The sequence below is a fragment of the Psammomys obesus genome, unplaced genomic scaffold (assembly GCF_907164565.1).
Source record: "Psammomys obesus unplaced genomic scaffold, mPsaObe1.curated_primary_1811, whole genome shotgun sequence".
In the NCBI taxonomy this organism is placed as follows: Eukaryota; Metazoa; Chordata; class Mammalia; order Rodentia; family Muridae; genus Psammomys; species Psammomys obesus.
Window position 1 is genome coordinate 7,388,302 of NW_026596131.1, and position 9,621 is coordinate 7,397,922.

The following is a 9,621-nucleotide window of genomic DNA, read 5'->3' on the forward strand; positions in this document are numbered from 1 at the left end:
TCAGTGGTCAAGAGCACTGACTGCTCTTCCAGAGGTCCGGGTTCAATCCCCAGCACCCACATGGCAGCTCACAACTGTCTGCAACTCTCAGAGCTGACACCCTCACACAGACATACAAGCAGGCAAAACACCAATGCACATAATGTAAAAATAAATTGATCATTAGGGTAAATAGTGTAACGTTACTAAGCCTTAATTTTCCCACCTATTAATTGGTATTCTGAAGTACTATGTAGGATACTTGTTGGTGATTAAATGAAATAATATACAAAAAGAATTTGAACTCATGCAAATGAGTTTGATAGCAGCAACTATCAGGAGCATCTTATTTTGGAATACCCAAATCCAGTCCTTTCTTGTAAATCATAGCATCTTAAAATCTTTTCATGTAGATGAGAGAAAATACAACAACAGAAAAAATACTAAATATATAATACTGCATATCCATGTTCAAAACTGGCATGATTAAAATTACCAGGCACCTTCTTGTCCAATGTCCTTGTTCTTTCCACATTCAGGTTACTGAGTTCACAGTTCAACTTCATTCCAAGACTCCTAGTTGCATCACATTATACTAAGTACAAGTCATCAAGAAAAAATTAAATGTAATAATCAAAACTCTAACATATATATGAACAAGCAGAGAAACTAGAGATTTTTTTTTTTCTTAATTACAGACTTCTGTGCAGCCAACTTAGCTGCTTTCCTTAAATGGAAAAAGGAGCTTAATGGAAAACTCACTTCTATACATTAAAAATCAAATTTGTGAAGATTTTATTAAGGCAAACCAAAACAAGTTTCCATTTCTGGTTTTCAACATACAGCCAAGTGCTCCAGTCTAACAAGTTAGGGGCAGGAAAGAGTGAGGGTAGCCAACAGAGCTTTGAGAAAGAACATTCATGATACAATGACAGACTTCAATTGGCTACTTGGGCTTAACTGTCATGGGTCTCTAGTATGATCTCATGGGATACAGCTCATTAAGAGACTGTATGGCAACATAAGAAATTTATTTCATCTGAGCATTATCCATTTCACATTTCCACCATCCCAAGTTAACCGCAGTTCTTACTGTTCCATTAGTACAGGGGCAAGCTCAAATTCAGAAATATATAAATGAGCTCTCCAAACAAAAGCCTACATCTTATTTGGTTTCTAGTTCTGGGACGAATTTTATACAACTGTGTGTTTTAGCAAATTTGATTCTAAATACCTTTCAATGAGCATCCAATTACCATGTGGATCCCTGGAAGGAAATTGTATGCAGTATTGATGAGTACCGGAACCCCTTTGTAATGCTTTATGAAATTGTCTTTCATATTTCAGTTCTAGGAATTTTGCATGGTTCAATGCTCTAAGACAGAAACAGCATTCAGCAAAGCTCGCTATTGCAGCCCATACCAGCTACATACACATGCTACCAAATTCATGAGTAGAAAATATACATGGGTCATACCAAGATTATTTTAAACCTTTATGCCCTCTCAAGATATTGGTATACTGTGAAAAATAAAACAGATTTGGAAATGATAAATGTCTTGAAAGATCTAATTTTTCAACCTCAAAAATTAGTAACCCTTAGGGCCTTCAGGATAAAGGGAAAACTCTTATAGTGATACCAATGAGAGAGAAACCTCAGGAAAGAATATTTGGTAACCAACAGAGCCTAGGTTTGCACTAACAGCCAAACCACAGAAGGTGGGGAGAGAGAAATCATCCACAATTAGGTTTTGATGGACCCTAAAGAATTGGGGGAAATGTTCTTGAAAGATGTGGCCATGATAAATGATGGTTCAAATGATTTTACTTTTAAAGCTGACGGTCTAAGATGCTTTAGAAGTTGTATCCTGTAAAAATTGCTGATCCTAATTCCTCCCCCCCACACCATAGTAATTAACATTACCACAACTGAAGCTAGGATGCTTCAAATAAATGCTGACTCTGTGTGTTTACTTTTTGAAAATAAGACTAAATACTGACTTTTTCCATTAGCCTGGAGAAGCTATGGAAGAATTTTTAATATATTAAAAAGGTAGACACATTCTTGGATATTTTGCTGTATCAAATCACACTGAGGGATATTTGAGTATCCAAACGTTTGATTTATGTGAGCAGAAGTCTGAAACAATTCTAACGAAATCTATTCATCTCTAGAGACTTTGTTGTTGTTATTGTTATCCTTAGGTGCAGCTTGGATTGACATTGTTCTCAAAGTCCCCGAAGACTATTCTATCTAAACTGGTATCTCTGGGTGAGGTGGCACCCTGATAACATTTCTATCCTTGTACTGTTTAGCAAAGTCAGAAAAGAAAATATCTACTGATGTGTGGATGACTGAACGTCATGGAGAATACAGTCTAGCCTTCTTGTGTAATGCTGTCAGAATTTCCAGTTTTATCGGTGCTATTTTTCCCTTATACAGGGGAAATTTTGAGTAATACATTTTTAATGTGTCTTCAACATTGTCACCATGAGATTTAGAGGAGGAAACTAGAAAATATGCATTATTAAAGAATCACAACCACATAAACAGGCGTCAATACATGAAGTCCATTATGAGTCATCTCTTTTGTGTGTTTGTATGTTTTCCTTTCCATGTGTGTGAGCACATGTGCAATTATGTGTGCATAATTGTGGAGATCAGATGTCAAACTCTCCATTTTAATTTTTAGGACAGGTCTGTCTTTGAGCCTGACCAACAAGTCCAAGGGACACTCTTGCCTCCATCTTTCCAGGGCTAGGATCACAGACATGAAGCACCAAGCCCTGCTGTTACAGAGTCTAGCTGAGGTACTCCTGACTTGCATAGCAAGTACTCAAAGAAGTCACCTCTCCAGTCTGGCCAGCTATTTTAAAAGTAGTTTTTCAGGAAGATTTTTTTTTTAATTTGTTAAATATAGGCCCACAAAGACATGGCTTTTGATGTATCCTCATCTCATGTTATTTGTCATTTTCTAAACTTATTTTTTGTTTTGATTTCAAGATTTAGTTAAGTGTGTGTGTGTGTCCATGTTATATTCTGTCTTAACTGTTACTACTTCTGGAAGTTTGCAAAATTAATAATAATCTTTAATTAATGTATGATGAGTAAAAAAATTCTATTCTGTAGCTGTTGTCTGACTATCTAAAGATTAGATTACATCAGATACAAATAAATAATCAATGCTTAATTAAAAACAGATTAACAAAAAGAGGAAGGACAGTGCTCGCTTCGGCAGCACATATACTAAAAAAGAGGAAGGACAGAAGATATTCTTTGAGAGAGACTTTTAGCACTGTGCCCTGGAATTGAAAACCTCAGTACATCTGAGGTGACAATCTAGCTAGTGTATTTTGTTTTCCATGTGTCAATGAGACACTATAAGAATTGTGTAAAACACTACTACATAAGTCAGCTTTGAAATATAGAGTTCATATGATTTTAATTTGTACTGTACAATTTGACAATCTAGGCTTTTTTGTTTGTTTGTTTCTTCTTAATACAAACTCAGATCTCCCCCTCCACATTCAACATTGTTTTGAATCTATTTAAATCTGACTACAGCCAGTTTGGGATCTATTTCTTCAGGGTATTATAACTTGTGCTCAATTTGCTGATGTTGAAATGTCTCATATTCTACTGGGCACAAATATTCCAAACATTACTCACAGAAATTAAAGGAAAGTGGACCCTATTGGAATGGAATTATTCATTCAATTCAATGCAGTCTAACTTGTCTAATTCCATGCGGGAGTCTTAAGTTTAAACAAACTTTCCACGGCAATCTATTTTCTGAAGACTTTTGCTTTGTTTGAATTCTTTTATAGAAGAACGTTTTCCTCCGTATGTTTATTCTCACAGACAAATACAGGAAAAAGCCCACTTGCTCTCCATGACCTTTGTGCTTAACAACTATTACTTTTCTTAGCTCAAAGGTAATTCTTTATTCGAGAGGGCCTTATTTAGAACACATGATAGGCATTCAGCATTTTCCAGTAGCCTCTGAACATTACAGAGTATTTATTTACATTGTATAAAATTAGAGGAAATGAAGGGGTATGCATTTGAACTAGAAGCTAATTCTCTTTATGGAGAAGTTTCAGTCAATGTCACTTTAAGAAGCAGGGGAAAGAACTCAAATTACAGACATTTTAAACAATGTAGATTTTTGTTGCCTAACAATGAAATATATTATTCTGGTTTCTAAATAAGACCCAGGCTGTGAATTATGGGCTATTTCTAAGAGGACATTTTGATCACTGTCTTAGAAAACTAACATGTCTGCAGCCATTTCAGTCAACTCTGTCCCCAAAAAGACTACTTTAGGGGGAAAATGTTGTTCAAAAGGGCTTGATTGCATCTAATAGGATATCCACTTGGTGTGATTCTGTTTTTTTCACATTGATCATTCCTAAATAATATCGGACACAGAATTGGTGGAATAATGTAAACAAGTCCGAGGCTGGGACAGTGTTAGCTGAAATTTGCAAGATCTCTCGTCCTCTTAGTTATTTATTGACGTGAAGTTTAAATCCCATTGAATAAATGGGTATTTAATAAATTAAATTTATATAAATCCCAACAAAGTAAATACTGTTGAAAAATACAAGGTAGAAGTCAGAAGGAAATGTTTATAAACAGCTTTGTCAATACTTTTAAGTCAAACACTGAAAAATAATGTTTTACAGTTCAAAGGACCAAAGTAGTTTAGAGTGACCATCTGTGATGCCTATTACATAAAGTAAGTGACTGTGAAGTCAGAAGTTAAAAGGCACTCCAGACATAAAAGCTCATTGATAATGACAATAATACATACCAAGTCAGTTTAAAATATCTCCACCCTCTGAAATGTATAAGAAGGAAATAAGTGATCTTGCACATTTATGCAGAAAACAGGCTTGAGTGAAGTGATCTGTAGTTTAAAGTCTCAAATGAGCAGAATCAGTTTTCCAATAGTTTAGCATATACACAGCTTTTTACATATGAAAAGCTTCCTAGAGAACTTCCTATATGTAATTTTCACAAATATTCACTTAATACCTGTTCCGGATTTTCTGAGCTCAGGGATCACTGCTGAAGGAGTACACAGGTTTGAACACAGCCAATCACCTGGATGCATAAGCAAACATTAAAATCCACAATAATGAGGTTTTCAACATAACTGAATAATAACTCCAATAATGGATTCGTCTTAAATAATTAATAATATCACATTTTATATTAAAATGTAACTTTTAATACTCCAGTGAATTCTCCCCTCTTTAAAAACTCCACAAAATATGAGCTGTCTCACCTCAGTAGATGAAAGCTTGAATTATTATTCTAGAAAATATAGAACTCAATTTCCATAAGTTGTAACATATATCTATTTTCTTTTTTTTTGTTTGTTTGTTTTTTTTGTTTTTTTTAAAATCTTTTATTTTTTTATTAATTACACTTTATTCATTTTGTATCCCCCCCATAAGCCCCTCCCTCCTCCCCTGCCGATCCCACCCTCCCTCCCCTTTCTGCATGCATGCCACTCCCCAAGTCCACTGATAGGGGAGGTCCTCCTCTCCTTCTTTCTGATCTTAGTCTATCAGTTCTCATCAAAAGTGGCTGCATTGTCCTCTACTGTGGCCTGGTAAGGCTGCTCCCCCCTCAGGAGGAAGTGATCAACAAGCAGGCCAATCAGATTATGTCAGAGGCAGTCCCTCTTCCCATTACTATGTAACCCACTTGGACACTGAACTGCCATGGGCTACACCTGTGCAGGGGTTCCAGGTCATCTCCACAAATAGTCCTTGGTTGGAGTATGAGTCTCTGGGAAGTTCCCTGTGTTCAAATTATCTTGTTCTGTTGCTCTGCTTGTGGAGTTCCCGTTCCCTCCAGCTCTTTCTATTTTCTATTATAAATTGTCAGTCATTCATTTACCGTTGTTATATGTCTATAGATATGCATATGTATTTATAAATTATAAATATAAAGATAATAAAGTAAGACTCATTGTTCTTTGTATGGAGTGTTTATAGACATTTCTTCTTTTCATTCAACCCCCAAAACACTTTGTATGGTGTATTTTCTAGTCTTTCTTTCTTCCTTCCTTCCTTCCTTCCTTCCTTCCTTCCTTCCTTCCTTCCTTCCTTCCTTTTTTCCTCTCTCTCTCTTTTCTTTCTTTTACAATTTACTCACTTTGTATCCTATCTGTAGCCTCCTCCCTCTTCTCCTCATATGCCCCTCCCCCAGTCCACTGATAGGGGAGGTCCTCCTTCCCCTCCATCTGACCCTAACCTACCAGCTCTCATCAGGACAGTCCTGATTAGACTGTCTGCAATGTCTTCCTCTGTGGCCTGGTAAGACTGCTTCCCCCTCAGGGGGAGGTAATCAAAAAGCCAGCCACTGAGTTCATGTCAGAGACAGAAGCTGTTTCCTTTACTAGGGAACCAACACTGAGCTGCCATGGGCTACATCTGTGCAGGGGTTCTAGATTATCTCTATGCATGGTCCGTGGTTGGAGTATCAGTCTTAGAAAAGACCGCTGTGCCCAGATTTTTTGGTTCTGTTGCTCTCCTTGTGGAGCTCCTGTCCCTTCCAGGTCTTTCTATCTCTTCTTTCTTTCATATGATATGAAATTATCTATGTTTTATCTGTCCTTTCTTTACATTGGATGTTATTGCCACTCCTAGACCTAAATGGGTGACACACAGAGATCAAGACATAGAATAGATAGACAGATAGATTGATAGATAGACAGTGACAGACAAATAGATGATAGATGGGTAAATATTTAGATAGATGATAGATAGATACACAGACAGACAGATAGATGATAAATAGATAGATAGATAGATAGATAGATAGATAGATAGATAGATAGATAAATGATGGACAGACAGACAGATGGATGGGAATAGAGTTGACTGAGGGATCGGAAGTGTGAAAGAGCACAACCAGCATGCATTCATGTGATGAATGGTGAGGGCCTCGATGTACAATCTTTTCTTCTCCAGTCACTGATTTTTCTGTGAAATCATAAAATGGATCCAACTGGGAGAGAAGTGATGAATGCTACAGTTGAGGTATTTCTGTCCTCAAGGTCAAATGGAGAACACCTAATATACTTTCCTCTGAAATCTGACTTGTGTATGGTAGGTGGCCAAAACAGTGATGGAACTTTTGTGAGCCTGAAATAATTTTGAAAAACTTAATAAAAATTATAACAATCTTCTAATTGAGTAAAATATATGAAACACCCACAACTGCCTGCCACTAATTCTTGTCAAATGTCTGAGTATTTGGGCCCTATCCTCATACTTTAGAAGAATGTTAATATTAATAGAATTTCTTCCTATAAAACTTTGTCCAACACTCTTTATGGAAGTTAAAAAGAGATCAAAATAAAAATGCTGTTATCCAAGTTTATGCTTGGAAAATACATAGATTATTTTTTTCTTTTTTATTCACTTAACATCCTTGTAGCCCCATCTCTCCTCCTCTCCCAGCCCCACTCTTTTGCCTTTGTCCCCTCCCCTTTTTCTCAGAAATGGGAAGCTCTCTTTCCCATCCAGCCCAGCTTATTAAGGTGCATAAGGACTGAGCATGTCCTTTTCCCCTGTGTCCTGGCAAGGCAGTCCTGCCAGAAGGAAGTGAACAAAAAGCTGGCAAGTGAGTCCATGTCCAATACAGTCCCCACTTCCCTTACGACAGGGGCCCCATGAGGCCTAAGCTACTCATCTGCTACATCTTTGTAGGGGGCCTAGGTCCAGTTTGTGCATGGTTGTTGGCTGGTGCTTCATTCTAAGCAAACCTCTAAGGAACCTGGATAGTTGACTTTGTTGGTTGTCTTGTAGAGCTCCTGTCACCTCCAGGTACCTTTCTCTTTCCTCCTACTTTTCCACATTACCCAATGTTTGTCTGTGAGTCTCAGCATCTGTTTTGAAGCACTGTTGGGTAGAGCCTCTCAGAGGACAACTCTGTTAGGCTCCTGTGTGCAAGCTTAGCAGAGTATCTCAGGAGTTGGAGCTCTCTGACAAGGTGGGTATTTGGTTGGGCCAGGCATTAGTTGGGCATTCCCTCATTCTCTGCTCTATCTGCTCTAATCTTTATCCTTGCACATTTTGTAGGCAGGGTAAATTTGGGATTGAAGTTTTTGTGGGTAAGTTGGTATTCCCTTCCCTTTGTAGGAGACTAGTCTAGTCAGAGGGTGTCCTCTTCAGTCTCTACGGCCTCTGCTGCTAGGAGTTTCTGCTCATATCCTCCCAGGAGCCTGCTCTGACTAAGGTTTCCAGCTTGTCACAGAGAGACTTCATCCTCAGTTTTTCTTTTCTCTACAGGCCTTCTGTCCTCTCGCCCTCACTCTTTCCACATCTGAGCTCTACCCTCTTAACTCTCTGCACCCCCTCTCCTACCTTGTTCCCTCTTTCAGTCTATTCTATCTCTCCTTCTAAGTTTCCAAGTGAGATTTTTGAATCCTCCTTTGGATCCTCTATGTTACTTCTCTACTTTGAGTCTGTGCCTCAGAGTATGCTTATCTTGTACTATATGTCTAAAATGCACTTAAAAGTATATACCCCGTGTGTCTTTCTGGATCTGGATTATCTCACTTAGGATGATCTTTTCTAGTTCCATCCATTTGCCTACAAATTTTATGATTTTTTTTGTTTTAATATCTGAGTAGTATTCCATTGTATAAATGTGACACAGTTTCTTCATCCATTCTTCAGTTGAGGCATCTAGGTTGTTTCCAGATTCTGGCTATTGTAAACAAAGCTGCTATGATCAAAGCTGAGCAAGTGTCTTTGTTGTGTGGTGGAGCATCTTTTGCCTATGTACCCAGGAAAGGAATGCAAAGCTGTTCTCAGTTTTCTAAGAAAGTACCACATCAATTTCCAAAGTGGTGGTAGAACTTTACATTCCCAGTTCAACAGAGGAGCGTTCTCCTTTCTCCGTACCCTAGCCAGCATGTGCTATCCCTTGAGATTTTGATCTTAGCCATTCTGACTGCTGTGAGATGTGATCTCAGAGTCGTTTTCATTTGCAGGGAAATACAGAGATTACTGAAAGGCTATCCTTACTAAGATATTTCCACTTAGCCACCCAGGCAGCAATTTGCAATAGCTACAGACCTACAAAACTGTTGTCAGTGTTTTCTTCTCACTTGAATGAAGACATTCTACATTAGTTTAATATTCAAATATCAGCTAAATAGACTTTATACACACTATTCTCATTTGGCATAAACATGAGATACTTTGTGGTCAATATAATTTGTTATATATTTTTATTTTATTTTCTATAGTAACAAGTCTTCTCTCTTAAATCAGTGCAGAGAATAACTTGAAGATAGGTTGATTCTGTACAAATTATTTTCCAAAATAAAGAATTGCAAAGCTCAGAAACATGTTCAAGTGTTTAGTGTAATACAAAAGTATATAGATGTCTTGGTCGAAACCTGATGTGTCATACTTCATTAGAGACATATCCATACAGATCACAGTCAGGCCCCAGGGAGAGGCTGAAATCGGGGTAGCAATATAACTGTCAAATTCACACAGGAATGAGTCTGTTGATATTAGCCTGGCTAATCATTTTGCTAATTGGACAGCCAGTCAGGCCACAGTGCCGTGGGATCGCCTTTCACTTTAACTACTCACACAGATGAT